Source organism: Peromyscus leucopus, chromosome 6 (assembly GCF_004664715.2).
Source record: "Peromyscus leucopus breed LL Stock chromosome 6, UCI_PerLeu_2.1, whole genome shotgun sequence".
In the NCBI taxonomy this organism is placed as follows: Eukaryota; Metazoa; Chordata; class Mammalia; order Rodentia; family Cricetidae; genus Peromyscus; species Peromyscus leucopus.
Genome location: NC_051068.1, coordinates 61,493,087 through 61,504,525, shown reverse-complemented (window position 1 = coordinate 61,504,525; position 11,439 = coordinate 61,493,087). Strand labels below are relative to the sequence as shown.

Sequence of the window (11,439 nt, the reverse complement as noted above, 5' to 3'; positions counted from 1 at the left end):
AATTCTATGACATAAGTTTAAAAAGCAAAATATGAATCTATATGCCAGAAAATACTGAAAATTACATTACTTGGGTGAACTACAGATTCTTAATAACAATTGTTATATAAATGAAGAAAAAATATGGATAAAAGTCTTTTGGTGAAACACCAGCCTTTCACCAGAAATACTGAATGTTCCTGTTAGTAAATGAATTGTAAGTTCAGCCTCCCCACCCACATTTCCTCTCTCCTTTTTTTAAAATTCTAGTGTTTTATTTGTACCAGATTGTACAAGAAAACGGAAGCATTGGGAGACATAAACACTGGCAGTCTTCCCATTCAGAAAATCTGGGGAGTAGCACATTCTTCCGTTCCTATCGGGAGTTCACAGCTCTCTGCGAAGACCCACCACTTCCCAAACTGAAAAGCACTCACTTTTGTCTTTCACTCCTAGATGGCAACTATGCCCACGTAAACCTGCCCATATCACAACACTTAACGACAGCAGCTACTGGTCTTCTGGAAGTTTCCTGCTGTGCAACACAGAACATATTCCTACAACTCAAGTAGTATTAACTTCCTGGTAGTTATCAAAGGATAAAAACGAGTCCAAAGTTCAGTCTGCCAAAAAGGAAAAGGGAGCCAATGAAATGGCTCAGCCGCTAAAGACTTTCGGTACAAGCCTGATAACGTTAAGTTGGGTCTTCTGGTTTTTTGTTTGGACTAGGGGAAACATATATGAGGTCAGCGGTACATACAGGGCAGACCAACAGGGGTTCAAATTAAGGGCCGTGGTGAAGAGATGGCAACAAGAACCTTCACAGGGAGGACAAAACTGGGTTTCTAATGGAAGCAGGAGCTGAGTCAGTGTCAAGGATGAGTGGGAATGAGCGTGAAGACATTTCTGCAGAGAAGACTGGACAGCGAAAACAGACGCGCCAGAAGTCACAGGGCTAGGCACATACTAAGCAGCTCTGTGTAGTCACACCTTCATCCCCAGGCGGAGATGGATGGTACTTGACTAAATGAGCACTCTGACTCAGGATATATAGAGTACTGATTGGGTTGAAGGGTCACACAACAGAAAGCAAGCTTGGGACCAGACCTCCAGAAGCCTTGCATGCCAAGTAGGGAGGTCAGGTTCATCCAGAATGCCACCAAGGCTAATCGGAGGCTTAGCGTGGAAAAGCAAGTCATATGAGAAGGCTCCCTTGTTATCAAGAACAACAAATGATCTAATGAAATAATAAACGAGTAAATGACTCCTCTGGGTAAAGCCTAACACCACTAAGCTCATCTGGTGTACTTTATACATAAGTGAGTGAAGTTGTACAAGTACCTATTAGGAAGCTTCTGAAAAGTCTAACACCTTTACATTTCACCCTGACCACCTGGGAGCTTCTCGATATGTCCCGATATGCAGTACCCTCTATTAAAGCCTTTATTTCCTGAAGATTACACTGTGTGATCCTACACATCTCTCCTACATATCTCTCCACGAAGAGAAAGCTACTGATGAAGAGTGCTGGGATTTTTGACACATTATTAGAATTCTCAGAGACAAGATCAGGACATAGCAATTACTTGTTCTTGAGAAAATAGCATTGATAAGCAGTATGCAACATTCAAAATCTAAATCTGACACTTATTTAATGCAAAATGGAGTAAAAGCATTAGCCACTAATCTGTTCTCCCCTTCCTGATTACAAAGTGAAAGACAGGCAGTCTACTAAAGTTCTCCTCAAGCTCAGGGAATAGAGAGTGTCTAACTTTGCAAACGGTGAATACATTATCTCCATGTCAAGTTAGTCTGTGACAGCAAATCCTTTTTATCTTACCTCTCTGATCAGTTGAGAGAAGTAAGAATCTTCTAGTTTTCCTAAGCAGAATGGGCAGGCAGAATTCTTTGGGGCAAAAAGGGGAGAAAATAAGAAAAAAGGAGAGAAAGAAGATAGGGAGGAAAAAGGAAGGAAGGGAAAATAAATCTCCATTTCAGTAGACATGGGTTTAAAAGTTTTCAGTTGATATAAAAAAAATGATCTCAAGTAACACAGAAAGAAAGAAAGGAAGGAAGGAAGGAAGGAAGGAAGGAAGGAAGGAAGGAAGGAAGGAAGGAAGAGAAAAAGAGACATCTTCAGGGATCCTTAAGGAGGCACCCAGTTCTGTTAAGTACTAATTGTCCACACCATTCATCCACAACTGGACATTAAGAGACAGTTTTTTTTCAAGTCACCCCAGAAGCCCTGTAGATAACATTTGCACTTAGCTATATGTCCTATTCAGTTCCTACGCAGTGAGAGGAGGAGTTCCTCAGAACGGAAGGGCCTTTTATACAGGATTTATGTTTGGCGATGTCAGCACTGTCTTTGTGAGAGTTGACATGCTAGAGATCTAAGACAATACTGTTACTTAGGTTTGAAGTGTATGTAGTGCATTTATATAGTGTCACTTTTAACGAGCCTGGGCAAGGCACAGCACAGGGATGCTGAACTCCCTGAAAATGTGCTCTGGGCCGCTGGGAATCACTTTCCTTCCAGTTTATGCTGGGGAGGGAGGATTCTTGGAGGTACCCCCAAAGGAAGGTAGGAAACGACCAAGAAGCGCTCTGGGAGAAGGAATAGTTGAGCGGTTTCTGTGGACAGGACGGAGGCGATCTACTTAAGAGATGATGGGGATAAGCAGGAAAGCAGAACTCGGTTGCTGGCAAAAGAGGAGCCGCAAAGAAAAGTACTATGGGTCCACTGTCAGAGACACAGAGCAGGGCGGGAGGGCACAGAAACGGAGCTACCATCGTGCGCTCACTTTCTGCGGCGATTGGCATGAGTGCGGTGATCGCGGCGGGCAAAAGGGCGAGACACCGGGGAAAACGAGGGTCAGGCTTCCGTGCTGCTCCCGGCTTGCGGCTTATCTTCGCTCCATCCCTTCCGCGTCCCGTCCGCGCGGCTGGAATGACCTTCTCCGTTCTCTCCGGTGGCTGACCAAGCTTCGGCTCCTCGGTGGTGCTGTGGCGGTGAGATACGGCCATCCCCGGCCTCCGTGCAGCGGGTGTGAGCGTGGGAAAAGGCTAGGAGACACCGGGCCGAAGGGCCGGCTGCACCTCACCAACTCCAACCAGCCGCTCTACTCCACGCCGCAGCCCTGTTACCCCGGCAACGGCCCGTGCCGGTTCCCGGATGTAGTCGCCGGGGCCGTAGCCCGGGGGCGGAGCCGGGAGGACCCAGCCCCTTGAGAGACGCGCGCGCACCATAGAGACGTGGCGGCGCCCGGCTTGGCTGCTGGAGAGAGAAAGCCAGAGGCTGTCCAGGGCCCAAGACCCCGCACTTCCGGTCCTCTCACTTCCGGCTCCGAGGCTGGGGTGCAGGCGCCGGAGGCCGGCTTGAGAGGTCGCGGGTGCAAGTGTCCTCGCCCGAGCCTGTGACAGCGGCATCTGCTTCCCCGCCCCGGAGCAGCCGAGGCGCGTGGGGGAGGGGACGAAGGAAAAGCTCCGAGTCGCGCTTCCGCTCACTTTCCGCCCCCGGCCTGACGCGATTCCCGAGTGCAGCGACCGGGAGAGCCCGCGACCGAGCGCGGCCGGCTCCCCCGCTGACAGACAGGTGAGGGCGGAGCCGCGGCGGGAAGGATGGGGTTGAGGTGGCGTGCTCGACGGCGGACGCGTCGCCTCCGGCTTCTCGCGCCACCAACTTGCTCCCGGGCACTTGCACCCCCCGGGAGCAGCCAAGTCCGCCCCTGGGTCCCTGCTGTCCCTCTGACTGGGTCCCGAGTGAAGGGGGCAGCACCGGCCAGGCGACTTGGCTGCTCCGGGGTGCAGTGCCGGAGCGTTCGGCGGCACCGCTCGGCTCAGCCGGCTCTGGGTGGCAAGAGGTGGCAGAGTCCTCGTCTTTCTGGACCCTGTCCGAGTGGGCCGCCTTCCTCTCCCCTCTTCCCTGCGCCCCCCACTTCCTCTCTCCCGCTGCGAGAGGGAGGGTTGGGAGGAGGTGGCGACTGTCCCACGGAGAAGTAGCCTGACGCTGGTGCAGGGAGGCGCCCTGCCTGAAACGTCCCAAGCCTGAGTGCTGGTGAGGGCGTCCGAGGAATGCTGGAGTTCGGAGAAGGAAATTGTGGCCCTGCCTTCTGGTGCGTTCCTCACGGCCAAGTTACTGCTCTTTACGCGTCTAGGAAAGGAAGTTTTTTTCTTCTTCTTCTTCTTCTTCTTCTTCTTCTTCTTCTTCTTCTTCTTCTTCTTCTTCTTCTTCTTCTTCTTCTTCTTCTTCTTCTTCCTCCTTCTCCTCCTCCTCCTCCTCCTCCTCCTCCTCCTCCTCCTTCCTTCTTTCTTCTTCTTTCTTCCTCTTCTTCTTCTTCTTTTCTTACTGTAAGTGTTTAGATTCTAGACTTTCTTCCCTGTTATTGCTTCCTTGGCGTTCGTTGTTCTAATCTTCCTCTTGAGCCCTCTGATCTCAAAAAGTTTGTACTTTACACTTCCTGCATATCCTTTAAGCCACCCTTTCAGGATTTTGTTCGTCCCTCCTTTATTTTTTCCTGAACTATACTTACTTGGTTCTTATCTGATCAGAAAAAAAAAAAAAAAAAAAAAAGAATTGCAGGGCTTTTCACCAACGTGTTGCTTTCACAACTGAGAGGGTGTGTTCACATTTGCCTTTTAATTAACTTCGTTGACAAAGAAAGGTGTACCAGATTGATGACGTTGATCAGATCTCTGGAGGCTGCAGGAATTGGCCATTTCATTGCTGCTAGTTCAGAGCAAGTACTGCGACTATTATACTTCTGGTTGTTCTGTTTTCATTTGTTTTTAATTTTTGTTTTTCTTGTTAAACATGACCAACACTGTCTCCTAACTAAGTCTAACACTTAGTATATAGGAAAAAGGCTTATTTCCACTTGCATTTTTTGAATTAAAGGCTCTGCCTGAGCTATTTTGATTCCTTTGTTTGTTTGTTTTTTTTTTTTTTTTTCCGAGACAGGGTTTCTCCGTGTAGTTTTGGTGCCTGTCCTGGATCTCCCTCTGTAGATTAGGCTGGTCTCAAACTCACAGAAATCCTCCTGGCTCTGCCTCCCTAGTGTGTGCCTCCACCACCTGCTTGTTTCCTTTTTGATAAGATGTTACTTTTCTTGGATTATCCTTGCCTTAATCCTGGTTTGGGTTCTCAATCCAGGTATTAGTGATTTTCTATCCCCACCCCAGAAATTATGTGCAAAGTTTGTATGTGTGTGTTCTGGGCAAATGCATTGATTTTTTTTTTTTTTTTATCAGACTTAAAAGACATGTATGTATATACCCAGCAATACTAGAAAGCACTGGTCTGGTGTCTTGTTGAAGCTAATGGAAACAGTTTATTGGTGGAGCTGTTGTTTTCCCAAATTGCAAATGGCTTTTGGGGGTGCTAAGGAGAGTAGAGTTCAGGGATTGCAGCCTGGTACTGAAATCTCACTACTTCAAACTGCAGAGTTTCTAAATTCCTTCCTGGACCCATAGAAGGAACCAAGGTGGTTCCTGATTTGTGGTTTTGAGGTTTCTTTTTGGGGATAGCTGGCTGTGCCCATTGCTTGGCTAATACAGAGAATTTATAAACTGATGTGTTTGTCATAATCTAATGCGTACTAAGTATCGTCAACCCAGGGTATAACTCAGAATAAAGCATAGTGATGCTAGCTGTCCTTCGCTTCCCTTGTCCTGTTTTAACTGGAAATGTCTGCCCTGGGCTTGGGCTTCCCTAAGGAAGGGCAAATAAGATGTTTTATGTAGTCTGTATGGCTGTGGTAATTTCCACACCCCTTTCTCTTCATTCTATGTTATGTATGTTGATTATTATTTCTTTCTTGTAAATTAGGATCTTTCCAAGCTTAATGTAAGTTTTGGGGTGCATATTTACTTACTGATTTGATTGTTTGGAAGTTGAAGTTGTGAATTTTGAAGCTCACTTCATACAATGTTACCTGCACAGCTCATCCTAATTTGTCTAAAGTAACCAATTTCTTCTCTTCAAACAATAACATGATATTTCCTCAGTATGGTGTCCTCACTTGGTGGAGCAGTCAATGCTAAGCTAGTTGCTAGTAAGATAAGGGCAAGTTTAGAAGATACATTCCGTCTAGCACCACAGTGAGAGGTACATTTATTTGCTTACTGTGTACATGATGCCAAGTGCTTTCGGTGATTATCTTATCCTTCCAGTAATCTTAAAAGGTTGCTCCCCCCTCACCATTTATAGATCAGCAGTTCTCAACCTGTGGATCATGACCCCTTTGGGGCCACCTAAGGCCATTGGAAAACACAGATATTTACATTATGATTCATAACAGCAAAATTACAGTTATGAAGCAGCAACGAAAATAATTTTTGTCCCCACAACATGAGGAACCGTTAAAGGGTTGCGGCATTAGGATAGGTTGAGAACCACAGTGACTGATGAAGAGTGAAACTAAATGACCAACAGACTAAGGTAATTTGCTTAGAATAATTCTGGTGGAGCCAGGATTTGATTTTAGGTATGTAACTGTAGATAGAGTCTAGGATACTTACATTATATAAGTTTTGGAATGAGTTGGAAATACCTTGACTATATATTAGACATCAAAACAAAGATCTTTTCCTCTATTACTCTTTAGTGGGTGGACACCCTGTTGAATGTCATATTGAAACATATGATGAAAAGGAGAGTTTGAAGAAGGCCTATAGATTGGAATAGCTGATAGGGCTTTTTTGTGGAGATGGATACAAGTTTGCTGGATTGTATGTTTTATGACCTGTAAGAATGAATGGAAACGAACGTTGGCACAGTGAGTTTGGAACCATAAACTTCAGAATGATCATTTGGGATAGCGGAAGGAATCAATTCAGCAGAGTACTTAAGTTCATACAGCCGTGGTGGAAACTAGCACTGTTGGTAGACTTTGAACACTGAGTTACTCCAGGGGCTGTGGAGCATGGTGAGGTGGGGTGGATGATGACCGTCTGGAAGTCACACTGTAGTGCTGCTACTTTGGGGATGTACAAAAAAGCCTATAAAACGGAAGTCTACCTGCTGAGCCTTCTCTCCAGCCTTATACTGTATAGTCTTGAAATGAAATTTCCAACTATATGATAAACAGATGGAATGAAAATGTCTTCTCCTCCCAGTTTCCCACCCCCACCTCCAGGTCTCAGGTCCCCTCCCAGTTAGTTCAATATATAGTTGGATCGAATGAAAATAACACAAGGAAGCTCTCAACCTCTTCATTCTAACACCATACCCTCTAACCTGTGGCTGTTTGGGTTATTTGAAATTAGATAAAATTCACTCAGTTGTACCAACCACGCGTCAGTGCCCGGTGGTCATTTGTGCTGGTGTCTGCCTTTTACGACAGTACAGATTTAGAACATTTCTAACAGTATTTTCCAGCCTGGCTAAAATGTTGAACTACTGTAATTTGTTACATAATTAGTATACTACTGAACCAAGATAGGAAACTTTTCTGCCTCCCTGTGGTACTTAGCAGTTTTTGTTTTAGCTGACAAAACATAGCCGTGTTCTCTCTTGGCTTTTTAACTAAATCCAGATGGTCAAAGTCTATCTATCTAATGATCTTCTTGCATACTGGGAGTACTAGGCTGTTAGCTCCTTTTCTAGGATAATGCTGTCAGCTTTCCCAAGGGCATGTGCATTTCCTGTTTGCCTTGAGCTGTAGGTCTGTACATCTTGTATCTGGTTGATGCCTTTCATTGAGATTTAAAGATGTCTCAGATCTGTTATATCCAAAACTGGATGCATTTCTCTTCTTTCCTCTCCTCCCAAAAACATCGCTTCTCTTCTCTTTGTTTCCGTTTTCACTGAGTGATGACATTGTCTGAACATATAAAATCTTGAAAATGTGGAACAATCTTTACATCTTCTCCTTGATAATGTCAAATGTATGAACAGGTATTAATTTTTCTTATAAAGGTTCTTGAATATGTTTTCTCTACTTCCACTCACTGCTTTACTTTGCACTCTATCACTTTGTATAGAGCCTTCATTTTTGTCTGCTTTTGACTTACTTTCAGTCTTTTATCCATCCTGAGAGCGTTGATTTATTATGAACATACTGATTGTCACTCTCGCCCTTTCCCCCAGCCCTGTAGTGACTTTGCATTGCTTTTAGAGTAAAAAGAGAATTCCTTAACAGTCATCATTTTTCAGCCTTATCTTGAATCATGGTCTGAGAAATTCTGCTCTACCAAGCTGGCCTCTTTTGGTCCTTAAAAAAAATTTAGATCACTTTATTTATTTTATTTAGATCAGTTCATTTACTTTTTCTGTGTGCATGCGTGCGTGCGTGTGTGTTGTGCGTGCGTGCGTGTATAGAGGTATCTGAATATTCCATCCCCAGCTTTCCTTATTAACATAATTCATTAGTGTGACACATTTATTCACATTGTGTCAGTTTTTCCTTGTGTCTTTTTTTTGTCCCATCCAGCCATCAGGTGTTCTTGGCATAGACAGTTTCTCAGATTTCCTTGTTTTTGATGAGTTGATAGTTTTGTGGATTATTGTTTGAAGGTATCCTGTACATCCATCTGTGGGGATTTATCTGGTGTTTTCCTAATGATTAGCATGGAGAGAATCCCAGAGTGACAGTGCCATTCCTGATTGTCATTGTAACTGCACTGTTGGTGCTAACCTTTCTGACAGTCAGCCTCACTTTGTCAGATTCGTTCCCTGTGGACTTACTCTTTTTAAGTCCTTCCCTTTGAATACTGCCTTTTACAGAAGAAAATCTTTTTTTTTTTTTAAATTTGTTTATTATGTATACAGTGTTCTGCCTGCACGTATGCCTGCAGGCCAGAAGAGGGCACCAGATCTCATTACAGATGGTTGTGAGCCACTATGTGGTTGCTGGGAATTGAACTTAGGACCTCTGGAAGAGCAGCCAGTACTCTTTTTTTTTTTTTTTTTTTTTTGGTCTTTCAAGACAGGATTTCTCTGTGTAGCTTTGCGCCTTTCCTGGAACTCACTTGGTAGCCCAGGCTGGCCTCGAACTCACAGAGATCCACCTGCCTCTGCCTCCTGAGTGCTGGGATTAAAGGCGTGAGCCACCACCGCCCAGCTCAGTCAGTACCCTTAATCTCTGAGCCATCTTTCCAGCCCCAAGAAAATCTTTTTGTGTGCTGCAAAGATAGTGGAGAATTATGCTTTACTTCCTAAAGCAGTGGAGGGTGTCTTCATAAAAACTTTTTGGAAATAATCTGTAAAGGGGACATTCCTCTTCTATTTACTGATTCATTCAGTCATTTATATCAAATTTATTGTTTTAAATTGTGTGTGTGTGTGTGTGTGTGTGTGTGTGTGTGTGTGTGTATGTGTGTGTGTACAGGTATGTGCACATGAGTGCAGCACAGATGCCCAGGGACTTCATTCACCCTAGAGCTGGAGTTACAGGTTGTTGTAAGCTACTTGACATAGGTGTTGGGAATCGATCTCCAGTCCTGTGTGAGAGAGTAATACACACTCTCGTAACAGCTCAACTGTCTCTCCAAACTGTTTTGACCAATGAGTACATGGTTTGCACTTTTGGTTATAATTCAGCAGTTTTTTCTTTCTTTCTTTCTTTCTTTCTTTCTTTCTTTCTTTCTTTCTTTCTTTCTTTCTTCTTTCTTCTTTCTTTCTTTCTTTCTTTTTCTTTTTTTTTTTCTTTTTTTCTTTTTTTTTTTTTTTTTTTTTTTTTTTTTTTTTTTTTTTTTTTTTTTTTTTTTTTTTTTTTTTTTTTTTTTTTCTTTTTTTTTTTTTTTTTTTTCTTTTCCAAATCAGGTTTTCTCTGTGTAGCCCTGACTGTCCTGGAACTCACTCTGTAGACCAGGCTGGCCTCAAACTCATATCTGCCTGCCTCTGCCTGAGTGCTGGGATTAAAGGTGAGCATTACCAATGCCTGGCAAGTGTCAGCAGTGGTTTTTTTTTTTTTAATGCTGATAGTCATTCCAGCCTTTTAATTGATTTCTTGAAATACCCTTGTCATTATGAAGATTGCTTCCCCCCCCCACAGCATTTATTGTGGTTGTTCATTTGGTTTTAATTTTTATTCTACAAGATGCTCCTTGCTCATCTAACAGATAACCTTCCCTAGTCCTAGAACTATCCATTCTCCCAGGAGCCTTCATTCTTTTTAGTAGAAAATGCAATTAGTGTCTGGGCTGTGTGTGCTGTCATTGCTGAGGGCATTGAGTGTCATTGCCTTTAGGGCTTCTCAGGAGATAGAGCAAGGAAATATATGTGTGTGTGCTGACTTGTATATTCCCAAGAATATATACAGACATTTTATAAATGATGGTCTGTGTCTATATTAAGCTGTACTTACCACGAACCCTTTTCTACTGATAAAACTTTACCTGTGAATTTTGAGGTGGTTTATTTGGGGGAACTTAGTAACTTACCAATTATTAATTACTAAGGTAGAAAAGCAGTTTATATCTATAATAACAAGTAACAAGTAAGTGGATCTTGTAATGAAATCAGCTACAGCAAACAGCAAACACTGGTATTATTGGTTCTTGGTTGGCTACTAACTGCTAACGTGCTGGAACCCAGCTGGCCATCTGTGAAGAAAGAGGCCACACTAAACTGAATAATGTAGCATTTATTTACAGCTCGTTTCCTTTTCAGATAGTAATGTAGCTTTGAGAACACTATGTTGCATCAGTTTCTCTGTAACACAATGGGGAAAAGGAAAAGGCTTTCCAAATAGTTTTTATTACCTGTTTTAAAGATTAGTTGTGGTGAAAGGGATAGCTGTTGTTGACTGTCTGTTAGGTTAACTTATCAGTTGTTTCTCTTTATGAAATATAATTAAAAATTAACTGTAATTAGTCAAAGCTTTCTACTTCTGAAGCTCTAGACTAATGCATTTATCTTAATAAGCAACCTGAACTCAATTTATTAGTATCTAAAAAGAATGGTGCCTATCAAGATAAAGAGCTATCAAAACAGTTACCAGATAGTTGTTGATATAAAGGTAGGAATATTATTTCTTTTTATTTGGTTATTCAGTTTATGAAAAGGAATATAATATGCTTTGAACACGTATGGAAAATCATTTTCCATTCAATATAATTTTCATTGGGCTGTGAGGAAAGGATTTTTGCTTTGTTTTTGGGAAACTGTCATAGAAGACAATTATTTTAAGTTGTTTTGACAGGGAAACTTCTATGTTTTGGGTATTATTTTCATCTCTAAACAACTCTAAATATATAGAGTTAATTAATGGAGCTGTTTCATTTCTTAAATTATAAATTAGTTCATCATGAAGATTAACATTGAATTGTGACATCAAAACAAGCCTTACTGTCCTACCTGAATGAGAAAAAAATTCTCAAAGAAATTGAGCCACTTATCATTATCATGGTTACCAGTCTCTGGAATGGCAAACAGCAAACATTGTGAAGAAATGAAGCAACGTTAGATCCAAGCAAACCCAAGTCTTGGTGCTTTCTACCCTAGTGTTCTACAATACA

The 11,439-nt window shown here is 42.7% G+C and overlaps 1 protein-coding gene across 5 annotated transcripts in view; it reads left to right on the top strand.

The window, feature by feature from the left end:
* Window positions 1–3,216: 3,216 nt before the first annotated feature.
* The window catches only part of Arfip1 (ADP ribosylation factor interacting protein 1), an 88,468-nt gene continuing 80,245 nt past the window's right edge, over window positions 3,217–11,439 (top strand). For 3 of the 5 annotated variants that reach the window (XM_028894293.2, XM_037206697.1, XM_028894291.2), the window contains exon 1: window positions 3,217–3,574. The gene's annotated coding sequence lies outside the window, so the exon portion shown is untranslated. Of the gene's footprint in view, window positions 3,575–3,810; window positions 4,095–11,439 lie in introns of those variants that run through there. The other 2 variants (XM_028894295.2, XM_037206696.1) reach the window with 2 other exon arrangements.